The 25,363-nt window shown below is 39.5% G+C and overlaps 1 protein-coding gene across 1 annotated transcript in view; it reads right to left on the bottom strand.

The window, feature by feature from the left end:
• The window catches only part of FGF13 (fibroblast growth factor 13), a 489,250-nt gene extending 464,360 nt beyond the window's left edge, over nucleotides 1-24,890 (bottom strand). Inside the window, exon 1 of the mRNA XM_089684975.1 lies at nucleotides 24,674-24,890. The gene's annotated coding sequence lies outside the window, so the exon portion shown is untranslated. The remainder of the gene's footprint in view (nucleotides 1-24,673) is intronic.
• Nucleotides 24,891-25,363: the final 473 nt, after the last annotated feature.

The raw sequence follows: 25,363 nt of genomic DNA, 5'->3' as shown, positions 1-25,363 counted from the left end.
TGTTCCCAGTTGCTTCCACTTAGTTTTAATACCACCAACAGTTGACCATGGGATATTTAGTAGCAAGGAAAATTCATGGATTGACTGATTCACAGGTGGCAACCAGGGGTGGACTGACAACTCAATGGGCTCCCGGGCAATAGGGGATCATGGGGCCCCTGTGTCCTTTCCCAAACTCAAAAAAGCCTATGAAAAAGGTACCATGGGGCCCCCTACTGACCCCGTGCCCTGGGGCAGTGCCCGAGTTTCCAAATGGTCAGTCCACCCCTGGTGGCAACCTATCACGGTACCACACTTGAATTCACTGAGCTCCCGAGAGCGACCCATTCTTTCACAAATGTTTGTAGAAGCAGTCTGCATGCCTAGGTGCTTGATTTTATACACCTGTGTCCATGGAGGTGATTGGTACACTTGAATCCAATGATTTAGAGTGGTGTCCCAATACTTTTGGCAATATAGTGTACATCTGTCAGAAAGGGTCGAAGAGCTTTTTTCTTTAAGTAGGGGTCCCTAACCTTGCTGGACCCCACAGCAGTCACATGGGCTGCTATAGCTAAAACTTTGTCTATATAGTTAGTGAAACCCTACACACAGCCATTACAATAAACAAATAAAGTTATTTCAATCAACAATGGACCAAACAATGCTTGTTAAAAATCATTTTGTAACCTGATATATCAAAGCAGAAAAGATAAAAAGCAATTATATGGCAACCCATATTTAACATGGCTGGGGAAACGCCATTTCTTTTTATAAGTACGTACATACACGTCTGGAATGAGACATATGAGGCTGAAAATATTTCTCACTTTAGCTTGATGAGAGCTTCGAATACCAAACATAAACAAAGACAATGTATTTAATGCTTCTGTTGACGTATGGGGAGGCGTAACATAAGCTGCGGAATGCGTCTTTTATTTCATGTCTGAGCGACGTGTGTAATTGTTAATTATTTTAATGAATTATATCTTAACATACCATATAATAGTGCACTGAAAGAATCTGTCTACTGTAGTTTATTTTTAGAGCTGTGTTGCTTGCTTCTATATATCATCAGATGCTTTAACAGTCGTGCCAATGTATACTTCTATTTTTATTGCTGTTTTATTGTTACTTTATATTCTTAAGAACAATACAATATTTTCAACTGTAATTTTTTTTTTTTGCTATTATAGCGTACTAATGTAAAATAAAAGAGTGCCATACATTTTGTCAGCCCACTTTTTTTTCAACGAAAGAGATTAAAATGCAACCTTGTTCTTAGATGAAGAGGAATGTCATACAGAAGGAGGTCACATTAGCAGATGATTTAAGGATAGTGTTCTAATACCAAAAAAAAAAAATGCTGTCCATAGCAACCAATCAGCTTCCACCTGTCACTTCATTGAAAAATGAGGTATAGATACTGACTGGTTGCTATGGGCATGTGGTACTTGCCACGAAAGCGGTCATTTTCAGCCATTTTGTTGTTGTTGGTTTTTTTTTTCAGTTTTTTAACTAAGGATGTTATGGCAAGAATCCTTAGAGCTTATTGAAGAATAGTCTGTACCTTGTAGCACCCCTATGCCAGCCTAGGTGATATTTTTTAAGGGCCCAACACTAGTCTTTGAGAATTAGATGTCATTTATTTATCTGGAGATTTGGTCTTCTCTTTCTGACCAATATCTGTGTAATAAGACCCATAAATAACAACTATGTAGACTGCAGTGTAAAATGCAGAAAAATAAATACGTGAAAATCGTCCAGTAATATAGGCAGGAAAACTGACTCCAAAAAGGATAGCAAAGACATACCTAATGCAATATTGCTTAAGCTGGCCATGCACAAGTAGAATTTTGTTTGGAAATGTTGTTTTGGGAACGTTCATTCAGGTCAAATTGCTGTTCATTTTCATTCATATGAATGAGAAGATTTGAAGGAGCAGGATAGATTTTTTTTTCAAACATAATTCAATATGTGAAAGTGTTTTTTGCTTGGGAAAAATTGTGCATATTGTAATGAAGCCTGCTTTATACGTCTGGGGCTCCATTCAAATTTGAGAAAAATAGTGCATATTGTAATGAAGCCTGTTTATTATGTCTAGGGTTCCATTCAAATAGTAGACTTGGATCAAATTTTGGGGGTTTCAAACAAAATAGTTGATTGCGTGATTTGCAAGAATGTTCTGATGAATTATTTTTCTATGAACATTCAAAAGAAAATCTAACCAGTTATAGAAGTCAATAAGGGGGGATATCCTCCTGCGCTTGGTATGGGTAAGTCCCTATCTACTAGCTGCAATCACTCAACCTCAACCAATAAGTCATAAAAACCGTGCATTAAATAGTGAAGCGCTCCCAAATTATCTAAAAAAATACCCTCTGTGCGTACCATAAATACCCACTGAACTTAAAAATAATTGATACTATAAGGTGATAAAAAACATTATAAACTAAATCAATTAGTGGAAAAATAAAAATGCATAAACACCTCTCATATATACCAATATATTATTGCCTCTTAATAGATCTGTGATAGAAAATAACAAATATAAAATCCATGATAAATACTCAGATATCAGTGATAGAAACGGTTATGAAAAATGTGACAAATCGTGATAATTGTGACAAACCTAAAAATCAAAAAATAGTGGTTCTGCAATAAATTATATAATACATATAACTTGTGATAAACCCTATAACAAAATAAAATTAGAATAAATAAAATAAATCGCTTCTTAATTCAGTGAAAAAAATGAATAAACTCAGTGTTTCAGAATAAACTCAAATAGTCCATGCAAAAATGTGAAAACACTCTGTGATCTTCACTTCTAGTGCTTAAAAAGGAATCCTCCAACGGCAGCAATGCCTGCTCACCTCCCCTCCTCGACCCACACAGGGCCACAAGGCAAAAGACTCTCCTTAAAGGCAATCCTTTCCTCCAGACAACTCAGCCAGGGACCTCAGGACTTCCACTCCACCTCCTCTCACCACGTCTTATAGGACACAAACAAAAGCTTCCCATCGTATAATACCGTTTATTAGGAGTAATATGGCATAACAAACTTTCCCACTCACATGTAATCTTTGAATACAGCGCTTTTCCACCTCACATCATGGGTGTATTCTCATACAGGGAGGGAAACAAATATGGCCGCTGCATCCGGACAAAACGTCCCCACGTGACCGGAAGTGACGTAATATCGTACTGGGAATGGCGTTCCGACGCGTTGCGTCACGTGCGTCGTGACGAATGTGATGAAGTCACGACGCACGTGACGCAACGCGTCGGAACGCCATTCCCAGTACGATATTACGTCACTTCCGGTCACGTGGGGACGTTTTGTCCGGATGCAGCGGCCATATTTGTTTCCCTCCCTGTATGAGAATACACCCATGATGTGAGGTGGAAAAGCGCTGTATTCAAAGATTACATGTGAGTGGGAAAGTTTGTTATGCCATATTACTCCTAATAAACGGTATTATACGATGGGAAGCTTTTGTTTGTGTCCTATAAGACGTGGTGAGAGGAGGTGGAGTGGAAGTCCTGAGGTCCCTGGCTGAGTTGTCTGGAGGAAAGGATTGCCTTTAAGGAGAGTCTTTTGCCTTGTGGCCCTGTGTGGGTCGAGGAGGGGAGGTGAGCAGGCATTGCTGCCGTTGGAGGATTCCTTTTTAAGCACTAGAAGTGAAGATCACAGAGTGTTTTCACATTTTTGCATGGACTATTTGAGTTTATTCTGAAACACTGAGTTTATTCATTTTTTTCATTGAATTAAGAAGCGATTTATTTTATTTTATTCTAATTTTATTTTGTTATAGGATTTATCACAAGTTATATGTATTATATAATTTATTGCAGAACCACTATTTTTTGATTTTTAGGTTTGTCACAATTATCACGATTTGTCACATTTTTCATAATCGTTTCTATCACTGATATCTGAGTATTTATCATGGATTTTATATTTGTTATTTTCTATCACAGATCTATTAAGAGGCAATAATATATTGGTATATATGAGAGGTGTTTATGCATTTTTATTTTTCCACTAATTGATTTAGTTTATAATGTTTTTTATCACCTTATAGTATCAATTATTTTTAAGTTCAGTGGGTATTTATGGTACGCACAGAGGGTATTTTTTTAGATAATTTGGGAGCGCTTCACTATTTAATGCACGCTAACCAGTTATAGCCCACTTTACTGTTTAGTGTTGAAATCACTTTACCTGAAATATTCTGTGCCTATCCACTTACTGACTTTCTCAGTGGCTTATTTTCAAGGATGAGATATACAAATACAGATATGGCCAAAATATATTGGCAGCCCATTTCTCTCACATTATTCACCCAGAAAATTATTGCAATTACAAATGTTTAGGGATTCTCATGTTTATTTCTTTAGTTTCTATTGGTTTGACACAAAAAAGTGGAGAAACAAAAACCCAACTCAATTTAATATTTGGTAGCACACCCCTTGAAATAAATAACTGAAATCAATTGCTTCCTGTAACCATCAATGAGTTTCTCACACATCTCTACTGGAATTTTGGACCACTCTTCTTTTGCCAACTCAGATTGGAAGGGTTCCTTTTCCCAACTGCTGTTTTGAGATCTCTCCACAGGTGCTCTATGTGGTTGAGACCTGAATTCATTGCTGGCCAGTTCAGTACTCTTCAGCGCTTTGTCCTAAAATATTTCTGTGTACATTTTGAGTTGTGCTTTGGCTCATTGTCCTGCTGTAAGACCCATGACCTCTGATGGAGACCCAATTTTCTGACACTGGGCCCTACATTGTACCCCAGAATTCTTAGGTAGTCTTCAGATTTCATAGTGCCATGCACAGGGTCAAGACATTCAGTGCTTGAAGCAGCAAATCAACCCCAAAACATCAGCGAACCTCCACCATTTTTGACTGTGGGGACTGTATTCTTTTCTTTAAAGACCTTAGTTTTTCTGAAAACAGTAGAATGATGGACTTTACCAAAAAGCTGTAATGTTGTTTTGTCTGTCCACAGCACATTCTCCCAAAAGGATTTTGGCTTCCTCAGGTAAGTTTTGGCAAACTTCAATCTGGCTTTTTTTGTTTCTGTGTTAGCAGTGGGTCCTCTTGGGTCTCCTAGCATAGTGTCCCTTTTAACTCAGACGACAACATATAGCACGAGCTGACATAGTTGTACCCTGTGCCTGAAGGTCAGCTTGAATGTGTCTGCAAGTTGATTGAGTTTATTTAGCCACCATTCGAACAATCCTTCACTGCAATCTTTGATACATTTTGCTCTTTTGTCCACGTCCAGGGAGATTAACTACAGTACCATGGGCTGTAAACTTGACAATGTTGTGCACAGTGGACACAGGAATATTAAGATCTCTGTAGATAGACTTGTAACCTTGAGATTGCCCATGCTTTTCTACAATATTTGTTCTCAAATTTTCAGACAATTCTTTGCTGCTCTTTCTCTTCTCCATGCTCCACGTGGCACAGAGAGACACACAACAGGAAGGTTGAGTAAATTTTTCACCATTTTAACTGGTTGCTGGTGTGATTTCTATATTGTCAACACTTGTTAATTGATACAGGTGAGTTTAATTACAAATTACCAATTTGCCAATAATTTTGTCCAGTCTATTTTTGGAGTTTTGGGTGGAATGTGTCAGATTTGGCTTTTTGTTTCTCCACTTTTTTGTGTCATACCAATACAAACAAAAGAAATAAACAAAATAATAATAATAACAACATGATAATGCCTAAACATTTGTAATTGCAACAATTTTCTGGTGAAGTCGTGCTAATGCTGACAGAAATGCAGGGGTGCCAATATATTTGGTCATGACTATATGTATATATTTATGAAAACATGATACATCAAGTAACATGCGAACTAAGTTTAGAAAAAAATGACAATAACTGCTTTCAATGAGTGCTAAAAATATACAAATGACTTCCTTTAATTTCCATTTTTTACAATTATATAAACAAGTCCTAAGATTACCATATTATTTTGCAATATCATGTTGATGTCAAATGATATAATGTTATTTTGTCACCATGATTACTATAATGCTTGACAAAGCTTGACTGAAATGTCAAGCATACTGAAAATTCACTTTCAGGGAGGTTTGCAGCATAAGACAAATGATGTTTGATTGTGGCTTCCTCTGTTCAGACTTCTCATAGCTGTCCATTTCATCTCTCTTATCCTGTGCCGTCTTTTCCATTTATATTTTAGAAGACTTCACCCGTAAATATACAGCAGCTGTTATTTTCAGCTGAATTCTGGAATAAAAACTTCCGCGTGTATGAGGTAATGGAAAGATGAAAGATATAAGGATGTCTGAATGTGGTAAGCAACCCAACAAACAGCAATGAGTATACTCCAGAGTATTAAAAACACTGGAACACAAGGTCTTGCCCAGCAATACACAGAACTACTTTATGTTCCTTTCATTTCTATAGTTCAGTTAAATCATTAAATGTATCAGATTAATATAAAGAACCACCAAAGCAGAAAAAAACAGTTACCTTAAAGTGATATTAACCCCATTTTCAACACTTCAGCTTCTGATTTATTCACTTACTGAGTATGAGGCTTTTTTTAACACTTGTCTATGTTCCAATTTAAACTCGAACCATGGCTGCTGCCCAGGTTTCGGGGATTTGTATGTGCCACAAAACCAATATATATATATATATATGAGCAAATTTTTTTATGCTTTGCGGCAGTCCTGTAGGTGACGCTTAAAAATAGAGGCAAGTCTCCCTAAGGGATCGATAGACAGAGGATGACTGCCTTGATCCTGAATGACACCTTTTTTCTCTTTTCTTGTCTGTGTAAGAAAACTATTCATTTGCTGGGGTGAATTTATAGTGAATTGGTACCACTGAGGCCCATACATGAGAAGTGGTGGGATATTTATATTTCATCCATAGGGTTTTTATCCATTTGGCATATATTTCGGTTGATTAATATCTTACATAATATTATCAGTACCCAGGTAACCTTGTAGCTAAAATATGTTATACCTAAGACTAGAAAGTGGATCCTGAAGTTCAGCGAAACACATTGATCTACTTGTCTTCTCTATTAGATTGAATAATATATGTACTCCCTATTGTTGTCTGGATGGTAGTTGACATGGTGTGCTTTTAAAATATGAATTTTAATGTATTAATACACTTGTACATTTTTTATATATTTATTTGCTCTCGTATATATATTTTTTGATTTTTTGACACAAACAAATCCCATTGTCTCATTCTTGGTACAATGGGATTTTCCAATTGAATTATTTAATTATGCCCATGGGGAAGGTGCCAGCTTTATTGTCACATTATGCCCTCTACTCTTCTTATATGCTGCCCAGGTTTCCTGTTTCAGGGTGGCTCCTTTCTCTTGCAGAATCCTATGGAGCCACTAAGGGGACTAGAATTGTGTCTCTACACTCTGTGCATCAGTGGAAACACACAGCCCAGAGCCTAGGATGGCAAGTTGCTCCCATATACCTATCTCCTCCTTCCCCATCCCTTCTCCAAGAGGGTGGAGGGGTTGGGGAATGACGCTATGCTCTCCAGCTCAGCCAGTCAGAGGAAGCCTTGTACTAATTCAGAAAATACAAATCTTTCACTGAATGGCAGAGCAATGTGCAGCATTTTTATTTCAGGAAAGGGATGGGGAGTCTCTGTCCCCTTGCCAGAACACAGTACTGTCCACTCTATGTAGCTGGTAGTAGATACAGTTTATACCGATCTGACAGAAAGTGTAAAAGTTAGTGCAGGAAATAGTTAGATTGGACCAGCTTGGTCCAAATGAACTATTTAATGTTGAACCAGACCTGGAGATAGGCATTAGGACTGTTTCACACTGGAATGTGTGCATTCCCATGCAGTAATTCGCGTTCCGGTTTTGACAGCCCATTCATTTGAACGGGCTGCAAAATTATTATTATTATACAGGATTTATATAGCACCAACAGTCTGCTCAGCGCTGTACATTATAATGGAAGACAATACACAAGACAGTACAGTAACAATACGATTCAATACATGAGGGGTTCGAGGGCCCTGCTCCTTGGAGCTTGCAAAATACATTGGAACATGCAAAAAGTAGTGCAAGCACTACTTTTGCAAATAATACCACACCAAACCACATGGTACTACTGGTGGCCGCAAATGTGCTGCATTTGGGAGATGTATTTGGGGTGCCATTAACAAATAATTGGCACCTGCGCGCATTTTGCAAGAGAAGCATTCGTGTGTCGTGCAGGAAACACACAGAACATCCCTTTCCTGCACCATGTTCCAGTGTAAAGGGAACCTTAGAAGTAAAGCAAAAAAAGCCAGTTCACACCACAAAAATGCACTCCGGATGTATTCTGGATGCGTTTTTGCTTACAGTTTACACCACACACAGTTCTGGTGCAGTTTCAATGCAATTTGTTATGTTCCAGTATGGTTATGTGCAGAAAAAAATGTAGTATGCTCTACTTTTCTTTCTGCACCGGAAACTGACTGCACTGGTGTGAACTAGAGCCATTGGAATACAAGGAAAACACTGTGCATGCATTGTTGATGCAGAAACAAAATTCACTGGACTGCATCTAATGTGAACTAGCCAATGTTTCCTTTAATTCCAGCCTCTTGACAAATGATATATGCTTGGAAGAGAGGGGAGAAGGATTGTTCAGGCACTTTTGATGCATATACAGCTGTGATCCTTGTGAGATATTTGACTGCTGTCAGTGCTCAGTATTGATAATGTATTTCATCAATAAAATCTGACTCTCTGTTCATCTCTATATTTAATAATGCAGATATTTAATAATCTTGATGATCAGTGTAGATGTCCCCTCTGAGGAATGCCGCTTAATGGCTCTGCTCTCCTCAAGCGCTGTCAGCGTAAAGAGAGGACTGCCGATAACCGGCATTTCCTGTTTACATGTGATCAGCTGTGATTGGACACAGCTGATCACATGACAGAGCCTGTGTCATTGGCTTTTTACTGTGATCGGTGATCCGCCGTGTCCCAGAGACACAGCGCACCACCGACCACCACGCCGCACGCCCTCGGGGGCGCACATGTGCATTTAGAGTGGGAGGACATCATATGACATCCTTCCAAAATGAGAGAGCCGCTGGAAAAAGCATATCCTTCTATAGTGTGCACATGTATATCCAGGGAACTAAGTGTCATTTCTTTATTCTACCTTGTTCTTATGATATCAGCATGAGTCACTTCTGAACACCAAGAGAAAAAAAGGTGACAGAGGAGGAACCTCCAGCACACATCCAGCACACACTCTGTGATTGACAGCCTCAGCTTTGTTCCTGTGCGCTGTGTGTTTCTTCCCTATAATCAGCTCTCAGCTCTCCTCACCGAGCTCTGCACAATGTAACTTCTGTTCTCTACCCCCTGCTTACTGGAAGCTCAGACAAGCTTTATAAATTCTGGACTCTGAACAGATGTAGAGAAGAGAGGTCTGGAGATAAATTTATGTAGGAGGATTTGTTTAAACTCTGTGTATCATCTGAGGCTAGTCACTTCATTGGGTATATGTAAGGGTTTACAACCACATTAATGTATTTCCTGCATTAAGGTAAAAGAAAATTCCTACTAACTGATCCACCTGTCCTTCCTACCTAAACATTTGTGTCCTGTCATCGATCCGGCTTAGTCCCAGCTACAGCTCTTCTCTCTTTACTTCCTGGTCTTACAGGAGACACAGGCTCCTGCTAATGTCATTCAAATCCTCTGAGGAGTGAGCGGGGATGGGGCGCAGCCTCACTGTGTGTGTGTGTCTAGGGACACACACAGCCTAGCTTAGGTGCGCACCTGCATGAGTGCCCACATACTATTTGGTTTGATATGGAGGCACATGCAGGAAGAAGCAAACAGCGCCGGTGGGGGACAACAGAAGAGGAGATAAGGTACCACTCTGTGCAATAACATTTCACCTTAACCTCTTTTCATTTTAATTAAAAAATAGTCTTTAATATCACTTTAACATCCATTATGTCGGGGTTGATTGGATTTTTAGATAGATAAGATTGTTTTTGCTTTCTGTTCAATTTACAAGAAGTGACAAGGACACAACAATTCTGGCAAATGCAGTGGGTATCTTCTGTAGTTGATTAAAATGTTCTTAGCTTGAAAAATGAAAACTAATGCAGCCACCACATCTAGGGAGCTGCAATATACTTTATTTGTGTTCTTGAGGTTAGTTATCCTTTAACATTATCTTTCATTTAATTTTAAGTCTGTTTGGGCCAAGATGGCCAGAATGAACTATTACTGTCCCTAACAGTTGCAACTGCTGTCAGTACTATATAAACTGTATGTAGCATCAGCATACAATATACAGCATTGTGTTTTGGCAGTAGTTGTGGCCAGCTTGGCCCAAACAAACTTTTTTAAGTGAAAGAAAAAGATGGAGTTAGGCTTTAAAGTAAAACTGTTTCTTTGTCCTGCATGAGAAGAAGTTCAATGTAAAGAAGGCAAAGGACAGAATGAGTATTAATAAAACACAAGATAAAATCCTCTGGAAAACAAACTTGGCCGTGAAGTTGAGACAAAATACAGTGCCTTGAAAAAGTATTTACACCCCTTGAAATTTTCCACACTTTGTCATGTCACAACCAAAAACGTAAATGTATTTTATTAGAATTTTATGTGATAGATCAACACAAAGTGGCACAGAATTGTGAAGTGGAAGGAAAATGATAAAAGGTTTTTGAAATTTTTTACAAATACATATGTGAAAAATGTGACGTGCATTTGTAATCAGCCCCTCTGAGTCAATCATTTGTAGAACCACTTTTACAGCAATTACAGCTGCAAGTCTTTTTGAAGATGTCTCTACCAGTTTTGCACATCTAGAGAGTAAAATTTTTGCCCATTCTTCTTTGCAAAGTAGCTCAAGCTTTGTCAGATTGGATGGAGAGCATCTGTGAACAGTAATTTTCAAGTCTAGCCACAGATTCTTTTGCAGACTCAAACAGGTTTTCTTCTAAGATTGCCCTGTATTTGGCTCAATCCATCTTCCCATCAAATCTGATCAGCTTCCCTGTCCCTGCTAAAGTAAAGCATCCCCACTACATGATGCTACCACCACCATGTTTCATGGTGGGGATGGTGTGTTCAAAGTGTTGTACAGTGTTCGTTTTCTGGCACACATAGGGTTTTGCTTTTAGGTCAAAAAGTTCAATTTTGGTCTCATCTGACCAGAGCACATTCTTCCACATGTTTGCTGTGTCGCCCACATGGATTCTTGCAAACTGCAAGCAGGACTTCTTATGGCTTTCTTCTTGCCACAATTCCATAAAAGCCAGATTTGTGGAGTGCACAACTAATAGTTGTCCTGTGGACAGATTCTCCCACCTAAGCTGTGGATCTCTGCAGCTCCTCCAGAGATACCATGCAACTCTTGGCTGATTCTCTGATTAATGCTCTCCTTGCCTGGCCTGTCAGTTTAGGTGGGTGGCCATGTCTTGGTAGGTTTGCAGTTGTGCCATACTCTTTCCATTTTCAGATGATGGATTGAACAGTACTCTGTGAGATGTTCACAGCTTGGGATACATTTTTATAACCTAACCCTGCTTTAAACTTCCCCACATTTTCCCTGACCTGTCTGATGTGTTCCTTGGCCTTCTTGATGCTGTTTGTTTACTATTGTTCTCTAGCAAACCTCTGAGGGCTTCACAGAACAACTGTATTCATACTGAGATTAAATTACACACAGGTGGACTCCATTTACTAATTAGGTGACTTCTGAAGGCAATTGGTTCCACTAGATTTTATTTAGGGGCATCAGAGTACTGAATACAAATATGGGCCACACTTTTCAGATATTTATTTGTAAAAAATGTTGAAAACCATTTATCATTTAACTTCCACTTCACTTATGTGCCATTTTGTGTTGGTCTATCACATAAAATCTCAAAAAAAAATACATTTACGTTTGTGGTTGTAACATGACAAAATGTAGAAAATTTCAAGGGGCATGAATATTTTTTCAAGGCACTGTATAAGGGAAGGCAGTGGAGACCAAGAAAAGCCTTGGCGAGTACTGTAGTTGAGACAATTGATCATTACTTGATAACCATTGCTATTTTGCTTCTGTTTTTAGGTTATAAAGGGAAAAAAAAGCCTTGTAAGGACAGAAGTTTGCAGATAAAAGAATGGCTGAACATCACATATTTATCACATTGTACTCTTTCCTGGACGCTCATTTCTTTGCACATAATCAGTACATCTGCCCTATTGCCTACAAGCTAATTTTGGTTCTCAGTCACTAAGAGATAACATGACTCGTGTAAGGTCATAAGAATCCACTTTAGGAATCGACACAGAGTCTGTTGCTTCAGACTCCATGTCTCAGTGTGTACTAGGTGTCTGATATATTTATATTACCAATAATCATAAAGCACCAACAGTTATACACTTACAGGATGTGGGATAATTAATGGAGCTGAAGCACAACAAAAATTGCAAGTGAGCTCATATGTTGGGGTATTTGTTTTAACATGAGTGCCACAAATAACTGTGCTAAAGACTATAAATCAGTTTCCAGCAGCTGTGTACAACTTGGGATGTATTATATCTACTATATCCTTTGTTGTAATTCGTTATTTTACAATGGCTTGCATAGTGCACTACTGACTTAGAAAAGCCATGCCAATTTACAGCTTCTGGACTTGTTATGCTGTCACAGGAACAGCTGTCCCTTCAATTGGAAGACTGTCCCTCACCTCTTGTTCAGGTTACACCTGTAAAATTTTGGATATCTTATCCCTTGGTAACAATGACCAGCTGGACAAATAGAAAAGGTGGATTTGCTTAGTAGGGACACAGTCAGCAATAAATACACACACGCACATATATAAATATATATTTTGTCTCTGGCTCTAAGTTGCTGTACGATATTAGATAAAGAAGGTAACAATACGAACTAAAAGATACAGAGGTAGGAGAAAAAAATTGAAATACTACATGAGTTATAGGTGTGAAAGTGATTACATTTTTTGCATTGAAAGCAGAAGTGATGTAAGACTCTTTTGCTTAAGCTGTATGATGAGACACCTAGCTAACAGGTGGGAAGCCTCACTTTCGTCATTCACTGAGTGCACTGCTAGTAATACGGATTTATGTCAGAGCTTACTGATCTTTAACGAGGACAAATCGTTGGTGTTGCTTAGCTGGTGCCTCTGTGACTGAAGTTGCAAATTTATTTGCCGTCTCGCAAGGTACAGTATCAAAGGTTATGACGCATATACAGTTTCCAGGAATACGTCTTATGATAAGCATAAGCACGGTTGACATGGTCAACTGACCAAAAGAGGCAAAAGGACATTGCGCACGATTGTGACCCGGAATAGGAAATCAACTGCTGCAAAAGTGACTACAGACCTCAATCTCTTCACTGGAGGCTGACTTTCTTGACTTCAAGACTAAGCTCTGATCAACTGCCATTCAACTGTCCAGTTAGAGCTTTACAGTGGCTGGTAAGGACATTGTTATTGGATATGGTGCAGGCAGGTGAGCAAGTCTTAGCCCAGAGGTATGGATGTGTCTGGGTTTGATACGCAGGACAATCATCAAATCCATTGTAAAGTCTGAAAATTGTTAACTTCAATCTGAAACCCCATTGCCATCACTAAGGCTGCATTCACACTTGATCAATCAATTGCTCTCTCTGGTGCCTGTTCACGAGATCAGGTGTGAACAGGCACCATAGAGAAGAATTAAATTTTTAAGTTTGAGCTTTTTTGGAGCTTCAAGCTACAAAACGCTCAAGTGTGGGGGCAGCCTTAAAGGCAAATCTTAAAAAGCAATTGTGGCCATTTTCAAGGCTAATAAGTTAAATATGGGGTGTGGGGAGCTGGGCACACCCAAAAGGGACATTTACCAATAGAAAAACATGTAAAACCTACAACAGGAAGAGGGTCTTCCTTTTTATGCAACTTTGAGGGTGTTGCTTCATGCCTGTTGTACCCTCTAACTGTGCTTTTGGCACAATTCACTGTAGTTAGAGAAAAGAGACAGCAGCGCCACTCTGAGTGTAGATAGTTAAAATCAAGCAGATTTAATGGTCAAATTGAACTCACATAGATAGGTAACAGGTAGGCATGCCAAGTGATGGAGGTCCAGTGGGAGCATCAGGTCCTTTGGCCACGCTCTGGGTGTTTTCCCACCGCTTAGGTGGTGTCCATGGCTCGGGAGTAGCAGAGGGGCGCAGGGAGGCTCATCAGCCTGACGAAGGAGTGACCATGTTCCGAACGTGCGCCATCTTGGAAACCCGGTCCATGCGTTGACATCATCCCTGTGAGCCTCCCTGCGCCCCTCTGCTACTTCCCCAGCCCTGGATAACACCGAGCGGCGGGAAAACACCCAGAGCGTGGTCAAAGGACCTGATCCTCTCACTGGACCTCCATCACTTGACATGCCTACCTGTTACCTATCTATGTGAGTGCAATTTTACCATTAAATCTGCCTGATTTTAACAGCCTACACTCAGAGTGGTGCTGCTGTCTCTCTTCTCTACCTGCATTAGGAGTATCTACAAGCTCTTACAGCCGGCTGCCTCCTTGGACAAGTCCATACTGCTATAATCCCCCCACTACAGATGGACTTGGACACCACCTCCACATGGACCTTCTACTAACCCCCATTGCTGATGGTCCATCCCCAAACACTCACAGGGTAGATGCATCTTAACGCTCCCTCCCCCCACTCACAATTCACTGTAGTGCAGCACCATACAGCATTGTGTATAGGTCTGTATAGCACTATATGTTAGCGGCTATCAACCCCTGTAAGCTCACTAGTCACTCTCCCTATTTATTCCAACACTCACTGAAAAAGCCTGCTTGGAACCCATACCTTTATAGTGAGTGAGATGGCAAATAAGAACACCCCAACTATTGACCCTTCTAAACCACCTAATCACAGTTCAAAGGCCAGGCAGTGCATTATTAGTAATTAGCTGCTATAGTGGCAAACGGCAGCATTAGTTTTCCCGAACTGCAAACGAGCTGGGTTCACCTTGAACTCATGTTGGACCCAAACCCAAAGCTCATCTCTACCCAGATATCAGGAAAGTCACGCCTCTAGAAGAAAAGTGAAGCTAAATCAAAATCGGTATACAAGAGGATTTTCTCACATATTATATATAGCAGACATTTTCTGCTGCCTACTTCTCAACAGGACCGTTCTATTAATGGTTGTCAGGTTTTGCCCATAATTTGTTTGAAATGCACACATATTCATTCACCTCTCCAAATTTTAGAGAATGAAGACCTGACCCATTGGGGAACTTGTGTTCACTTGCCCTCCAGAGGATTTACCTCCCTTCCTGACTAGGCCATTTTTTGCAATACGGAGAAGTGTTACTTTAACTGACAATTGTGCAGTAGTGCAACACTGCACCCAAATGAAATTTATGTCCTTTTTTCCCACAAATGGAGCTTTCTTTTGTGGTATTTGATCGCCTGTGTGTTTTTTATTTTTTATGCTAGAAACAAAAAAAGACCGACAATTTTGCGAAAAAAAAACAATATTTTTGACTTTTTGCTATAAAACATATCCAGTAAAACAATTTAAAAAAATCAAATTTCATCATAAATGTAGGACAAAATGTATTCTACTACATGTCTTTGCTAAAATAAATCCCAATAAGTGTAAATTAATTGGTTTACATGAAAGTTATAGTGTCTACAAATGATGGTATATGTACTGGAATTTATTTATATACTAGTAATAAATAATAATCAGTGACTTATAGCGGGATTGCGGGACTGCGGTGGGCATTTTGACACTAAGGGGGGAACTGACTAACTGTCACTGATATTCTCAGTGACACTAATACAGTGATCAGTGTTATTTAAAAGCACTGCCACTGTACTAATGGCACTGGGCAGGAAGGTGTTAACATCTGGGGCGATCAAAGGGTTAACTATGTGCTGTGTTTCTGTTTCACTGTGTAAGCACATGCAGAGCAATATAAAGCAATGTGCTGACAGGGGAGAGATCTGTATTGTTTACATACAGGTCTCTCCCCCGTCAGTGATACTCGCCGGCGGGAATCACTGGCCAGGACTTGGTGATTGACAGCCAAGGCCACCAATAGCGGTAAGGGTAGGGCATGCGCATGATCCCCCTACCCGGAAATGCAACATCATGTATATATGTGATTTTGCACAGCCCTTCTGCCCTGTAGCAGTATTTTTGATATAGGGCGGTGGGAAAGCTGTTAAAGTATTTGTAAACCCTTACATATATCTGCATTTATCTGCAATCTTCTCTTCTCTACAGCCAGAATTAAAAAGCTTGCCTGAGAGTTCAAAAAACAGTGGGCAGAGAGCTGAAGTTACACTCGGCAGAGGTCAGTTAGGAGAGCTGTGAGAGCTGATTGGAGAGAAACGGACACATCCCCCTCCACACAGCTCAAAGGAACAGAGCTGAGGCTGTCAATCTGCTAGAGCTCCCTCCCCTGTCACCATTTTTCTCTTGGTATCAGGAAAACTTGTGAACAGTGACTCATGGTGATAGCAGAGGAAGGAAGCAGCAGACAGAAATGACACCAAGTGCTCTTAAGTGAGGAAAAATGCCCACTATAGAGGGATATGCTTTGTTATATTTCATGTCTGATGTTTACAACCACTTTAAAATGTATTTCCATTTTTGCAGTTAGATTTTATTCCTAGTCACGCAGCATGTCTAATTAAAAAAAAATATTATTTACCTTTTAGATGTTTTTTTAAAAGATGTCATGGCTGACTACAAGTTTTTTTTAACGATGTGAGAGTGAGCCTGTCCTACGCCTTCCCTCATCAACAAACAGTGGAAGAAGCCCAGCCTCTACACCTCAAAATTTTTGTTAAGACAGACAGTGCTCAAATCTAGTAACAACTGATAACGAAGATCTGCCTGCTCAGTGCAGTCAGGGATATCCAGCCCCCTCATAAAAAAAAGAAAACTACCTAGGATTTTTCCTTGCTGGAGGGACCAATATAGAGCATCTAAAACAGGTAAGCTGCAATTTTTTTAGTTTTTTTTACGTTCTGCTATGTGAATGGGGCTCAATTTGGCTGCAAAAGTGGAAATAGACTTTAGGCGTAGTCACACGCAGGGGACTATGATAAAACACAGAGTCCTTTCACACAATTGGGTGTTGGAAGTGAATTCAGGTGCAGTTATGCTCAATTCATATTTTAGTACACCAGGTCCAGGTTTCCCTTACTTCCATACCATCTTTCCCTCCCATCACACGTTAGTAAATCCAGACCGATAAATAAGGTATTTATTAAACAAAATAATGAATGGGAACAAAGAGATAACCGCTAAAAAGAACACAAACAGGAAGAGCCAAAAGCAAAACAACATTCCTTGAATTCTGGAAGTGTGAGTGGCACATACACTGTACAAATGTACCCAATCCCAATGCCGCCAACCAATGTGACTGGATATGAAAAATGCTATACGGTCAAAAACTCAGATACCAAACCACATGTTTCTAGGTCAACTGGGGACATGCAAAGCACCACCATTGCATTAATGGAGGCAGTTCAATAACATCTTATGTAACAGCTGATGCCCGCCCCTCTAAGTTATGTGCTCTGTTTGAAGTGTGTGGTATTTCAATCAGTTTATTGCTTTTTAAATTCAACATTAAAGTGGTTGTAAACCCTGACATATACCCAGTGAAGTGACTGTCCTCAAGTGATACATAAGTTGTACCTGTTTATCTGCAGTCTTCTCTTCTCTACAAAAGTCCAGAATTTAAAAAGCTTGTCTGAGAGTTCAGAAAACAGGGGGCGGGGGCTGAAATTACACACTGCAGAGCTAAGTGAGGAGAGTTCTGAGAGCTGATTGGAAGGAGGAGACACACTCCCCCTTTTTCATAGTTCACAGGAACAGAGCTGAGGCTGTCAATTTGATGGAGGTCCCTCCCTATCACCATTTTTATCTTGGTGTCAGGAAAACATGTCAGAGGTGACTCGTGCTGATAGGAGATGAACAAAGCAGCAGCCAGAAATTATACTTAGTGCTTTGGACTGAGACAAGTACACACTATAGAGCACAGGTATCAAACACAAGGCCAGGGGGTTGAATCTGGCCCTCCAGGCCATTTCATGTGGCCCTTGTACCTCTCCTGCAGGTACCCCCTTGTCTCCACCTCCACTTTGTCTCAGCAGTCAGCAGCAGAGAGGAGAATAGAACTCCTCTGCCAAATCCTGCACCTCTCAGTGCAGCTGAAGCACCCCCTCATCTCTGCCACCCCGGTCTCAGCATTCAGCAGACTCTGGTAACTGACTCCACTCCAACTCTGGTCCTCCTCCAGACCCTGCACATTCTGCTTTCAAGCTCTGCCCCCAAAGGGGCCACACAGTGATGTTAGGGAGGGTGTGGGATTCTTGACATCTGATGTAATGGGGTTTGGGGTGCTCTGAAGATCTAGTCTAAGGCTAGGTTCACGCATATGCAGTTTGCATTTGATCCATTTCTGTAGTGTGTTTTGCGGTGCGTTTTTGCACATGTGTTTTTGACATGTTTTTGATAAGGTTTGCATTTTTTTTACTTGTCACTGGGCAGATTAAAACACAAAATTCATCAAAAACGCACTACATGCTTTTCTGCAGCATCTCTATTGAAGTCTATAGAACCAAAAATGCAATGTTTTGCATTGAAAAAAGTTCCTGACCCTTTCCAAAAAATGCACCAGGTGAAAATGTGATGTGATGTGAACCTGTCCCATAGGAAATCATGTTAAATGGACTGTAGTGCGTTTCTGCAAAACGCAGCGGAAAACGCATAGGTGTAAACCTAGACTTACAGATACAACTGGCCCTTTGAGGACAACTATAATGCTGATACGGCCCGCAATGAAATGGAGTTTGACACCCCTGCTATAAAGGGATATGCTTTACGCATTTTTCATGTCTGAGGTTTACCACCACTTTAAGATATCAGCTATCAATACTATATACAGTAGAATACTGACATTACTAAAACAAGCCCAGTACGCTTAAAGCAGAACTTTAGCTCCAATGTTTCGAGAAACCTTTTGATCAATAAAGGTTGTTGGGCAGAGGCAGGAAATATATCATGCTGAATTCGGAGATAATTTTTACATGCATCTATTTCTCCTTTCTTTTTATTGAATGAAAAGAATGTTTTTTGATCAGCCCTGTCATGTAGTACAACTGTTCTCTGAAACACTCGAGTAATGCAACTCCCTCCTCACCGGCTTACCTCATCACAGACTATCCCCGCTTCAGTCTATCCTTAACTCAGCAGCCAGACTCATCCACTTTACCAACCGCTCCGCATCTGCCACCCCCCTCTGTCATTCCCTCCATTGGCTTCCGATCGCCCAACGCATTAAATTCAAACTACTAACTCTGACATACAAAGCAATTCATAATACTGCCCCAAACTACCTCACCGACCTAATACCTAAATACCACCCAACCCATACTCTTCGCTCCTCACAAGACCTCCTACTTTCTAGCTCCCTGGTCTCCTCCTCCCAAGCCCGGCTCCAGGACTTCTTCAGGACTTCCCCCATCCTCTGGAACTCACTACCCCAATCCATCAGACTGTCACCTACCCTGCTCACCTTTAGGCACACCCTGAAAACCCATCTCTTCAGAGAAGCCTACCCCAGCCACACCTAACAGCCGATTTTCTCCACTTCTCCTACCACTCCATCCCCCACAGCCACTTCCTCCTGTACCACTATCCCCTCCCTCCTAGATTGTAAGCTCGAAAGAGCAGGGCCCTCGAACCCCTCGTGTATTGTTTTGTTACTGTATTGTCTCATGTACTGTCCCCCACCATATTGTACAGCGCTGAGCAAACTTTTTGGCGCTATATAAACACTGTATAATAAATAATAATATTAAAGCAAAATTAAACCCTTGGCTCTTTTCAAGTCAAAGAAGCTGCCATCTTAGCCTCTGTTTGATCTGCATTTGCCAAGGTGCTGCGCATATGTGATCAGCAATGACACCAGACATTTGATGGCTTGACAGTTCATTGAGAGTGAACACAAGCACACTAGTAAGGCTCCATGCACACTGGGTGCTGGCAATGTTAGCTGTGTAAAGTCATGTTAAAAATGTGAGTTTTTCAGTGTTTTTTTAGCGTTTTTGCATTAGCGTTTAGTGGCTGTTTTTAGTTAGGTTTTTTTTGCTCAAAAAGAGTCCAAAAACACTGCTTTGCCGCGTTTTACTGCATTAAATCATTTTTACATCGAAAAAAACTCCTCTAGAAACCCACTAGTCCTGGGTTGTATTCCAGCCAAAAAATGCCGCTGCCAAAAAACGTTGATTACAGTCTATGTGTGCATGGACACATAGGATAACATGCTGGGGAGTTTACTCGCTGTAGAAAAAATGCCAAAAGCCAAAAACAACCGCTGTAAAAACATCCAGTGTGCATGAGGACTAATGGTATCAGCATTTATGGCATTCCTTGAATGTAAGTACTTTGTTAAACAGTTAAATTGCTAGATTTTGTAGTGCTTTAGAATGTAACTAATTACAAAACTTTTTTTTTTGGGGGGGAAGGGGGGGATTTTGGATAAATGGAATTTTCGGAGTGGAGAGGAATTTGAACATCTGTCAGATTTTACTGCTGTCTGTGTCCCATCAGGGAGATTCACCATTTCTATCTGTCCTGTTTACCAGTATCATCAAAACTGAAAGTAGAAGAAAACCCCAAAGTTTGGGTTGACACTGAGACAGTAATAGAGTGTAAATCATCTAAAAGGGGACACTAGTTCAGGTGACCCTGGTGACACCCCAGGATTCCCTCTCTTTGGAGGGACTTCCTGTTTTGACCATGGGACAGGAAGTGAAGGAATATCTCATTAATGAGGCACAGATGGTAAAAAAAAAAAACCCTGACAAGAATTATAACTCTCCCATACTCTATCCGAAATTAAAAAAAAAAAAGATGCCTTTAGTTACACTTTAATGTATTATATCATTCTGCGAATAGCCGACATTACAGTGTTTTGGGAATGCAGATAATATTTCCTGTCTTTTATAGTTAAAGCGGAACTAAATCCATGGATTTAACTGTTTCCCAAAAAGGTCCATTCAATGCATACCGTGAATGATAACTGCAACAGTTGCTTGTACTTTCAGCATAACTGCTAAGTCAAGAGGCTGGTGTCATCATTGATTACATGTGCAGCACCATGGCAGCTATAGATCAAACGCAGGCTAAGATGGCAGCTTTCTTGCCTGTAAAGCATAATAGGATTTAGGTATGCTTATAGCCCGCATTTTATACCATGAAGTTACTCCAATATTACATGTGACAGTTGTAAAATGGTTGGCTTGTAGAAGAGTTGTCCCCTCTAGTGATGTTATCAGATGCAGAATATCAGTTGCCTGCTGAGTCTGCAAGTACTGCCATGGTAACAAGTAAACAGCATGCAATTACACAGACTAGAGCAGGCACTTTTAATATACAGTACTTCTAATATACACTAAAACCTCCAGTACTGGTAGATTCAAGCAAAGGACCTACCTCACCAGCCCTCTTTCAAAGAATTAGGCCAGCCATAGAAGGTTCAAATCATGGTTGGTTCAGCAGGGACCAGCCGAGATTCGAACTATGTAAGGGCAGGCTGAATGCACCAAAAGTTGATCAATCAACTAACTTGGGTACAACCAATCTGTCTGATTTTATATGCAACTATTGCTAGTGTCTATTATAGCCACTAGCAGTAATCACTGTGTTCTCTCAGTGGGAAAACACAATGGGGACATTTACTAAAACTGTTTCAGCCAGAATCTGGTGCAGCTACACATGGGAGCCATTCAGGTTCTAAGCTCAGCTTGTTCAATTAAGCATTGAAAATAAAACCTGGAAGCTGATTGGTTTCTATGCAGAAGTAAACCTAATTGTGCACTCTCCAGCCTTAGTAAATGAACCCCAATGACTCTGTGGGAGGGATACTTCAGTCAGTGTTGATAGGGGAATTGACTGATTTTCTTTCTTACAACCCCATGATTGCAGGAAAGAAAACAAATCCATTTATGGCACAATCAATTTTCCTTTCAGGTACATTTTCATAAAGGCAGTGCAATATTCAGTATATATTGTAAAAAGAAAACAATAACATATGTATTCATATAGCAGTGACAAAAAATGCAATGTTCTACATCCACATCAGCCTCTGTGTTCAAGAAGCTTACAATCTAATATCTTTATTTAACATGCATCCATACATATAATAATCGCATGTTTTCGGAGTTTGAGAGGAAACCCACACAAGTCCAGGGAGAACATGTAAACAGCGCTCTGACCAGGATTTGAATTAGGAACCCCAGTGCTGCAAGGTAGAAGTGCTAATCTGTGCTGCACCAATAAGATACCATTACATTGCTTTTTGCAATTGAAACATACCGTATGTACTGCTTGGACTGAAAAAGTTTTATAAGAATGCAGTACTATAGTTATCAATATAAAATTACTTAATATTCTTGATCTATTTAGACCTTATTACAAGGATTTAATCATTTAGACTTTTCACCGGACTGTCTATTTTATCAAGAGCATTTCATAGCTGCAAAGCAAACTCTCTTCTTAGAAACAAACTAGTAAAAGTGTTTTTAATCTTGTGACACATAAAACCAACACATGGCCTGCTGAAAGTACCTGCAACCCATGCAGATCTATTTACAGTAATCATTTTGTCAGGGCAATGTTCACGAACTCTAATGTTACCTTGGAGAAACGCAGACGACTGCCTGCAAATTAGCTCTGCAGAGCAGTACAGCTAAACTACAGGAGACTCTTCAGGGCTCTCAGTGGCAGAGACATAAAATGGTGATGGCACAGTAAAGTATGGGAACAAACTGTGTACGGCCAAGTACTGTGTACCTGCGGATGACTTTGTTTTTTACTTTCCAACTTTATTTGCATAAGCTGTAAGAATTTACTTTGGATCAACAAGTATAGCAGGAATTGAAAAACTTTTACAAATGTTCAGATAATGTTCAAAATAAAAATGAGCTCAGATTAAAAAAAAAGTTGTAATAATAAATAATGAAACACATTTGTTATGTAATATACTCGTTTTTTTAAAAGTATATCCAAAACCCATATTTTTTTTATTTTGGATAACGTGATGGAGGATTAAAACTGCTGTCAGTTTTTATTTTTTTGTAATATGTATCTCATTAGGGAAATTTCCCCTAACTTCCTGTCCTGTAGACTCAACAGGAAGGGAGCGAATATCTTTCTGATGTGATTGAAATCCCCTCTTAGACTTTTCTTATCTAAACATTTGTAAAAGTTTTTTAATTTCTGCTATACTTGTTGATCCAAAGTAAATTCTCACAGCTTATGCAAATAAAGTTGGAAAGTAAAAAACAAAGGTACACAGCACTTGGTCATACACAGTTTGTTCCCATACTTTACTGTGCCATCACCATCACCACAGGAACAAGTGCCCCAATAGAAGATTTCCCCTCTATTCCTTTTCTGATGACAATTCAAAATTTTGGATGTACCCTCACTTTCATTCTCAGTGATACTGGAAATCAGGACAATAGGAAAGAGTGAATGTCCCAAACAAGGACACAGATAGCAATAAAGAGCTGGCAGTGGTTCCAACCCCTATCTCTATCCAATTCTAAAAAAAAAAAAAAAAAAAAAAGTTTTGCCTTTACGTATACTTTTGAAATTCCTTTCCTATTTGAATTTGACATAAATACTAACTGGAATCCTCCAAGCTTTATAAACAAAGAAGGGTGGCTACCTCAGATTTTCATCTCAGATAAGGCAAGTAAAATAAATACAATTTATCTACTTTTTTTATTATTACAAAGTATCTTTCTTTTAAACAAGACACATTTGAGATTAACAAATTTATATAAAAATGTTACTACTTGTGATAAATTGTGGCTATCCAGGTGGCTTTTACCACTTGCTATTAGATTTAACCACATGTTGACAATCTTTTATTACCTTTTTTAATTAATATTAAGTAATACCGTTTTATTAATTAATTTGGTAACTGCTAATCACAGTAGCAAAATGAAAACTGCCTGCGTACTCCTACCCTTATTTTCTATAAATGCAATCTGTTGGTTACCCTATGCTGAATTATAAAGGCGGCTATTGCTGTACTCCTTCTTGAAATGCCAGTGGCCTGGCTGTTTCTGGATTCAATGGTCACTAGCCAAGTTTCAGGTATGTCAAATGAGAAAATACGGAAGCCACTAGATCAGTGTGACAGCAGAAAACTAGCATTTTAAGGGCAAGAGATAGGCATAACTGATTGTTAAGTGGTCAATTCACTAACTGTTTTACCAATCATAAGACATTACAGATTCACATATACTTATATTCGTAATATGTATTACTGACTGTACTAGTGCTCTGTTCTCTCTATACAAAATGTCCAGCACTTCTTAATTATTTTAATTGTAAATTGAATTGCAGTCTGCTTTTCTCAATTTATCTTTAGTAACAATACATCCTATTATAGTCCCCGTTCTTCAGCTGAATTGTGCTAATTTAAAACAAGTGACAGTTGTTCCTAATGTTTAAATATATTTTATTGATCAATATATTTACCGTATTGTTTTTACATTACACACATTCAAAGAAAGAAAATGAAAAGCTTGTGTGACAACAGCAGAAGATGAGATGGGAGAGTTGTGAATTTTTACCTACCTTTTGCCTGAAAGTGAATATTTCCAATGAGACTTTGCTGTGCATCCAACACAGCTTAATTGTTTCACTCTAAAATGGAAAGGCAAGGTCGTCCTTTCTGTCTTTTTTTGTAAAAAAAATCACTTGTTATTAATTTTATCCACAAAAGTGAGTTGATCAAATATGGGATGGCTGTCAAAAGCAATTATAGGGGTCATCCACTGAATGCAGTTCACACCAGAGTAATCTGAAAAGTGGCAAGTCACAGGCTGTATATTGGTTCTATTTTTAGGGGAACTGAATTCCTCGGACTGGGCTTTTTCTTTCCAAGTTGCTCTAACTAAGTGCAGAAGACAGCTGGGCGGGGATCATCTTACAAGTCCAAGCCTTTATCAAGTTAAAGAAACAGAAAGGAAAGATTGAACCGTTTTCTCATTTTAATTAGTGGGAGTTAAACATTGTTGAAGCATGTTTCCCTCTTCTTATTATCTTTTTTGTACAAATGATATCAGAGAGTGTAGCATTTGTAAGGGTAAGAGTAACTTAACTATTCAAAGTAGATGATGAATTTTTGGCTTGGGTTCCACAGACAGTGAGAAGTTGTGGAGACGAGCCATGATCTGTGCAATGGGTTAAAGGTTGGTCCTCTGCTGTGGCAATGTAATCCTATGCTGATGGTGACGTAAGGGTCAATGCATTGACATGTGTTGG

Source organism: Staurois parvus, unplaced genomic scaffold (assembly GCF_062004578.1).
Source record: "Staurois parvus isolate SC_StPar_1 unplaced genomic scaffold, SC_StPar_1.0 ptg000361l, whole genome shotgun sequence".
Lineage (NCBI taxonomy): Eukaryota > Metazoa > Chordata > Amphibia > Anura > Ranidae > Staurois > Staurois parvus.
The sequence above is the reverse complement of the archived record's forward strand: the minus strand, read 5'-3'. Positions and strand labels throughout refer to the sequence as shown.